At 29.8% G+C, this 8,421-nt stretch overlaps 1 pseudogene; it reads left to right on the top strand.

Annotated features, from left to right (window-relative positions):
• Nucleotides 1-1,340: 1,340 nt before the first annotated feature.
• Nucleotides 1,341-4,698, top strand: LOC138337664 (uncharacterized; annotated as a pseudogene).
• The last annotated feature ends 3,723 nt before the right edge of the window (nucleotides 4,699-8,421 follow it).

The following is an 8,421-nucleotide window of genomic DNA, read 5'->3' as shown; positions in this document are numbered from 1 at the left end:
AGCATTTTAGAATACTCTTAGTTCAGTAATTTGATCATAGATGTTCTTGTGATGATGACTTCCAGATTTTGGGGGAATAATAGATGTTGAATTTTAGAAGTTAATGAATTGGTTTTATTTAATGTGTTTGAGTCTTCTTCATTATTTACTGTTGATATTATATTGAAATGTTAGAGTTTAGATTGGTTGGTTCGCTCACATAGGAGGGTAAGTGTGGGTGCCAGTCACGGCCCGGATTTGGGTCGTGACCCCTTTTGAAAAAATAATTACTGTAATAGATAATAATGACTATAGTTATAAAGAAATGGATATAGAAGAAGAATTGGAGATAGTAAAAGAAAGATTGAGTACCTCAAGTACACCAAATACAAACACTTTAAATATGATAACTACAACTTCCTCAACAAGAATGAGTTCATCTAAACGAAAATATGAAATATCACAAGATTTAGAAGAAATGACAATATATCATTATTTTATAACAGGAATAATGGACCAGAGAAAATATAAAATCTTAATAAACACAGGACAAGAAAAAAAACATATAACAAGAGAACTAGTATTAGAAGAAGAAATTATGAAAACAAGACACATATGCCCTGGGTTACCTAGTGAAATAGCAAATACAAATGAAGAAACAACAGAAAAAGAAATAATTATAGGAGGAATTCCATTAAAAATACAATTTAAGATATATGAAGGAAGTCATAATATCCATCCTTGTAATGGGTCTTCATTATATAATTGTTCTAGTTGTTCATTGATTATTTTAACTTTGTCTATTGCAAATATAATGATTTCTAGTTGTGATATTTGTTTTTCACTTATATTTTCCATCTCCTGGTTTATTTTTTCACTACCTTTAATCCATTCTATAGATTTTCGTTGTTTATTTTTTACTCTTTTTGCTCCTATTTTATGGCCACATGCGTAGTAAGCCACCTGTGTGTTTTTGTTATTATATGTGGGTAAAATCTATCTAAAAATGGCATTCCTAATAACATATCTTTCGTGGTAAATTCGATATTATACATTTCTGCTATTGTTAGTATTTTATCCCATATTTGTATTTTTATATTTTTTGCTTTATATTTGATCATACTTCCTTCATTATTAAATCCTGTTACTACCATAGGTGTTTTTAATTTTTCCCATTTATCTTCTGGTAAGCAATTATATTTACATATATTCGCTTCTGCTCCTGTATCTATCATAGGTGTATAATATTTGTTGTGATATCCTTCTACAATAATATTTGCAAGTATAAATATTTTCATTAATCAGATAACGATAAAAAAGATTATTTGATAAATATAATTTCGAAAACAGAATACAAATATGTTCGCTATTTGAAAAACTAGTATGAACAAAGAAATTTATAAACAACAATTAATAGAAAAAATAATGGAAAAAATAACTGAAAAAGAACAAGAATTACAACATAGAAAAAGAAGGTTAGAAGAAAATATTTTAGCAGAAGTATGTAATAAATCAATACTAGCACAAGGAAAAGATATATCTATGTTAAAATTAGAATTAGATTGTCTTGAATATGAGTTACAACATAATATAATACATAAATTATAATGAATAAAGAAGAATTTGAAGTAGACGAAAAAACAGTACCGCAAGGATTCTATGAATGGAACATATTACCATTTGGATATAAAAATGCACCAGGTAGATATCAACATTTTATGGATAACTGTTTTAACCAGCTAGAAAATTGTGTTATATATATAGATGATATATTACTATATTCTAAAACACAAGATGAACATATAAGATTATTAGAAAAATTTATACATATAATCAAACACTCAGGTATAAGTTTAAGTAAAAATAAAGCAGAAATTATGAAACCACAGATAGAATTTCTAGGAATACAAATAGATAAAAATGGAATAAAAATGCAAACTCACATAGTACAAAAAATAATTACTATTGATGAAAATATAGATACAAAAAAGAAATTACAATCATTCTTAGGATTAGTAAATCAAGTAAGGGAATATATACTAAAATTAGCAGAACATTTAAAATAATTATACAAAAAACTCAAAAAAGATGTTGAATATCATTTTAATAACAAAGATAAAGAACACATAAAAAATATTAAAAAATTATGCAAAAAATTACAAAAATTATATTTTCCTGATGAAAGTAGAACATTCACATATATAATTGAAACAGATTCAAGTGACCACAGTTATGGAGGAGTACTAAAATATAAATATGACAAGGAAAAGGTAGAAAATCATTGCAGGTATTACTCAGGATCATATACTGAAGCACAAGCAAAATGGGAAATAAATAGAAAAGAATTATTTGCATTATATAAATGTTTGTTAGCATTTGAACCATATATAGTTTACAATAAATTTATTGTAAGAACAGATAACACACAAGTAAAATGGTGGATAACAAAAAAGTTGGATGATTCAGTTACAACGAAAGAAATAAGGAGTTTAGTATTGAATACATTAAATTTTACATTCACAATTGAAATTATAAAAACTGATGAAAATGTTGTTGCAGACTACCTATCGAGAAAAAGGAACTCAAACAAAACCAGATACAATAGAAGAAATACTCAAAGCCATTACTACACTTTCTACGAAGGTGGACAGTATGGGAAAAGAGTTACAAAATCTAAATGCTAATAGTCAGCAGCATGACTATAAATATGCGGAACTACGCCAACATACAGAGTTACGTCGATCGGAAGACGCAAAAATTTCAGAACTAGAAGGAGATGTTGGGAAACTCCTAAAAACCCATAACATTAACATTGCTGATGTTGCAGGTACAAGTACAGCAGCTATGGAAAAAACTACATCAAAAAATACAAACCTAAACAACTTATTTACAAAACCATTTATTCCAAAGGCACAGATAGTAGAAACCCCAACACCACAAACATCTACATATGTAGCCAGCCTACACAAGGAAAAGAAAATATATAACCATATATCCCAACCTTACATTGAAAACCTATACAAAATTCAGATTTTTTTAAATCTCAAACCCAAATCTACCACAACTACAGAAAAAACCCAAGATTATTTAACCCAAAAATTACAAGGCTATAACAAGTTAATTGCACAACCTAAAACCAACCCAAACGTAGTTAAAACCTGTTACAGTTATGGATTACTTAATACTGTATATACATATGATGGTACAGAGATAAGTGGAATCCCGGAGATCCACAAAGCCTTTTTAATATACAAATGAATTACAAAAGGAAATTTATTTTTTATAAAATTTTATACGACACCTGCTGAGATACTTTATGACGAGATAAAACCAATGATCTAGATAGTAAAAATTGGATTAACACGAGAAATGATAATACCGAAAGACATAGGGCAACAACCAGAGAAACCAAAAGTTGAGATACCCAGTTTTTATGCAAATAAAAGAATAATTGGATTATCAACTATCATACAAGAATTAGCTAACAACTATATACAAGGAAATGCTATATGAAGCTACTATTAAAGAGATCATTTAATGATATATGCCAATTCACGGGAGATAAGACAAACATATATTGAGGAAGTCCAGAAATGGATTTTATCCTTATTAAAACCAGAAGCTATTCCTTAAAATCTCTTGTTGATTATAATTGTTTATCATGACTTAATAATGCTCTAATAAGCATCTTTAGAAGGTTTGCTATAGAAATATTCTTCGAATAAGTATGCCTAGACTATGCCATCCTAAGGTTAAAACCGGTAGGCAAGAAGGCCGATTAGGGGAGTAAACAAAGTTGAGGCGATGTTAGGGTAACTAATCAAAGAAGAAAGCTGTAGTAGTGACTAGACGAGATGATTATTAAATCATTATTATTTCATAATAAATAAGTATAATCCATTAAGAGGTTGAAAGGAATAAAAATTTTAGCAAAAATGAATAAAATGAGTACCTATTTAATAGATGATGATGATAACTATAAGATATTACTACTCTATATATTAAAAGTTCTGAGTACTGATATAAAAAGAGAAATTTATGACAAATTGGTAACATATGAGATAATAGAAATAACAACTCAAGGTTGGACTGAGTTAACATACAAAGTATACAGGATAAACTTTATTATAATATGTATGATTTATATGATGATATAGATATAGACTAATGATAAATTATGAATATTTACATTATTGGGTAAAAACTATAGAAGATATAGATCTACATGAAAAATTACTAATAGAAAATCTATTCGATTATTTGAGAACAAGAGAAGTAGAACATCTAGAATATATTACAAACAATACTAATGAAATACAACAATTAGATCTACTTAAAAGAGAATATTACAGAAAGACATTTTATGAAGGATAATATAATACCAAGCAAAGAAACTAAAATAACTACAAACAATATAGGTAAAAAAATAAGAAAGACATGGAAAAAATTAAGACCCTTATATATAGAATATGAACTATCACAACTAGTCAAAACAGATAACGATAAAAAAGATCATTTGATAAATATAATTTTGAAAACAGAATACAAATGTGTTTGCTATTTGAAAAAACAGTATGAACAAAGAAATTTATAAACAACAATTAATAGAAAAAATAATGGAAAAAATAACTGAAAATGAACAAGAATTACAACATAGAAAAAGAAGGTTAGAAGAAAATATTTTAGCAGAAGTATGTAATAAATAAATACTAGCACAAAGAAAAGATATATCTATGTTAAAATTAGAATTAGATTGTCTTGAATATGAGTTACAACATAATATAATACATAAATTATAATGAATAAAGAAGAATTTGCAGTAGACGAAAAAACATATGAAAATCAAGACGGAATGATATTAAAAATAATATTTTCAAATCTAGGAAGAAGATATAAAAAAATAGGAAATAATCTATACTTAATGTTAGAAAAAGAAACAGCAAAATTAAAAGATAGTTTAACAGCTATGATAAGAATAACAAAAGAAAATGAAGAAATAGACAAATAAAAAGAAATTGAAAAAATAAAAATACAAGCAAAACAAGAAGTACAACATTTAGAAGAAATAAAAAATACAAGAATAAGTGAATTAGAAAAGGAATTAGCTAAGTTAAAATTATTATATGAAAATAAGCAAAAACAAAAGGAAAAAGATAAAGAGCTTGAATTAACTAATGAAATAAAAGAAATGGAACAAAAATTAAATGTAGATATTGAGATAAATGAAGTAAATGAAATAGATGAAAATGAAAATGACCAAAAATCGGAAATAAGTGACATAAGTGAGACATACACAGAAATCTTAGAACAAACAAATAAAATAAAAAAATTAAAAACCCCAGATACTAGTCCCAGAAATCGTCAAGTGTCAAAACCCCAGATACTAGTCCCAGAAATTGTCCTAGAGCTAGTCCTAGATGGACACCACCAACTTACTATACTGAAAGTTATCAACAATCAGATAGAAATAATGCAATATGAAATAGTAGATTGAATAAAAATTGGATACCAAAACCAATAAGTAAACAATATAATTTCTTAGATTTAGATTGTGTCACAGACATAAATAATGCAATATTACTATGGACAGGAAATATATCTAAACAGTTAATAGATAACAAAATAGAAACAAAAAAAATACAAAGATACATAGAAAGATTATTCGTAGGAACAACAAAATTATGGATAGAAAATCTACCCTCAGAAAGTTTAGAAGTACTTAGGAATGATAAGAAAATGGATGGATCCCCATCAGCAACAAATATAGATATACTAGACAAATATGAATCAGCAATAAGAAGTGAATTTGGAGGTATGACCACGGATATAAGAGAACAAAATAGAGAAAAAATAATAAATAGACAACTTATGATAAAATTAGCTATATGTAAAATGTGTTATATAAAAGAATATACTTGTGCATTCAAAGAATATTATTACAAAGCTAAATACAATTTAGACGAAGGAAAAGAAATAAGAAAACAATATTTTACAAAATTACCAGAACCATTTAGTACAAAAATAGTAAAGGATTGGAATAATGAAGGAATGGTAGATACTTTAGGAGCTAGAATAAAATTTCTATCTCAATGGTTTACACAATTATGTGAGAACCAAAAAGAAAAATTAAAAATAGAAAAAGTACTAAATAAAAATTTATCATGTTGTAAAAATAAAATGGCACCACAGTTTGGGTGTACAAATAAAAAACAAAAATCCAAAAGATATAAAAATTATAGAAAAAATAAAACTAAGTATAAATATAAACAATCAAGACGAAGGTATTATGTAAAAAACTATAAAATGAAAAGACCATATAGACCTAAAAGAAAAATATCCCAATGCACATGTTATAATTGCGGAAAGATAGTGTCACGACCCAAATTGGGTCGCGACTGGCACCCACATTTACCCTCCTATGTGAGCGAACCAACCAATCTAAACCCCAACATTTCGAATAATAAATAGAAAATAATGCGGAAGACTTAAAACTCATTAACGAAATCAATTAACAACTTCTAAAATTTATCAATTAATATCCCCAAAATCTGGAAGTCATCATCACAAGAACATCTATCCTCAAATTACTAAGACTAAGAGTATCTAAGAAACTAAACATAAATAAAAAGCTAGTCCATGCCGGAACTTCAAGGCATCAAGATATGAAGAAGAAGATCCAGTCCAAGCTAGAAGCTTTAGCTCACCCTGAAATCCGGTGTAATGGAGACTGGCTAGAGTTGCGGTTGAGTTGAAGACGACGGTACGTTTGCTGTACTCCACAAATAACAAAGAAAGAAACATACAAGTAGGGGTCAGTACAAAACACGGGTACTGAGTAGATATCATCGGCCAACTCAAAATAGAGAACAATATATATCAGATCATATCATAAATCAACTACAATACTCAATCTGTAGCAACAACATGTACAAAAATCTTTGATAAATAACGTCAAGTACACTCATGAGGACTCAAGCCTCCATATCATATCATTTGAGAAACAGGTTCTTTTCCTTCGAATTTATTAACATAATTTCAAGATTCATTATCTTTATTCCTCCTGTGTCGGCACGTGAAACTCCGATCCTCATCATATTATCCTTGTGTCGGAACGTGATAATCCGATCCCCTAATACTATGTGTCAGAACGTGACACTCTGATCCCCTAATTCTACGTGTCGGTTCGTGACACTCGATCCCCTAATTATACGTGTCGGTTCGTGACACCCGATCCCCTAATTCTACGTGTCGATTCGTGACACCCGATTCCCTAATTATATGTGTCGGTTCGTGACAACCGATCCCCTAATTCTACGTGTGGGTTCGTGACACCCGATCCCCTAATTCTACGTGTCGGTTTGTGACACCCGATCCCCTAATTTTACGTGTCCGCTCGTGACACCCGATTCCCTAATTCTACGTGTCGGTTCGTGACACCCGCTCCACTAATCTCATCTTGTTAATTCATCAAGCCTTCTTTTATACCAAGGCATCATCAATCTCATTAACTTAGATCATCAAGCCTTCTCTTATACCAAGGCATCATCAATCTCATTACTTTAGTTCATTAAGCCTTCTTTTATAACAAGACATCATCATTAACAAGTGGTTTTCAAGATTTAGGATTCAATAGCTTCATCATGCTTATTTCATCCCAATTATATCATCACATCATGCAAACACACAATTAAGCATATAGAAGGGTTTTACAATACTACCCAATACATATCATTCGCTATTAAGAGTTTACTATGAAAAGCATAAAAACCATAACCTACCTCCACCGAAGATTCGTGATCAAGTAAGCAATTTCTCAAAGCTTTGTTTTCTCTTCGTTTACCTCTTTCTCGATAGTTCTCTGTCTCTCTTTTGTTCTTTCTATTTTTCTTATTCAAACCCTCTTTCTTTTGCCCTAATTAGCATATAATTAAGAATAAAAGATGACAATAATAACCCTCTAATTAACTTAAGGTTACCTCTTTTAACCCCCAAGTAATTATACTTATTAACATTAACCCACTAACTTTATAATTAAAGCAGGAATAGTCAAAAACGTCCCTTAAAACAATTACAAAAATCCGACCCAGCCTGGGATTACGCAGCCTGTGACGGCTCGTCGTGCCTGCGACGGTCCGTCCTGCTGCTCCGTCACAGAGTTCAGAGAATAAATTTCCTTGAAGAGTCTGTGACGGTCCGTCATACATGTGACGGTCCGTCCTGCCATTCCATTACGAATTTCAGAGAGTCGATTTCAGTACCCATTTTTCAGAATTTCTAAGTGTTTTGAAACGAGACCCCCTCGACGGTCCGTCGTGCCCATGACGGTAGATCGTGGGGTCCATCGTCCCTGCCAGTTTTTCCAGAATCAAAGTCTGCTGCTCAAAATGACTAAACAGGTCGTTACAAATGATACCAATTTACCCATCGTTCGTCCTCGAACGA

Source organism: Solanum lycopersicum, chromosome 8, assembly GCF_036512215.1.
Source record: "Solanum lycopersicum chromosome 8, SLM_r2.1".
NCBI classification, from domain to species: Eukaryota; Viridiplantae; Streptophyta; class Magnoliopsida; order Solanales; family Solanaceae; genus Solanum; species Solanum lycopersicum.
Note: the sequence above shows the minus strand (reverse complement) of the source record. Positions and strands in the feature narration are given on the sequence as shown.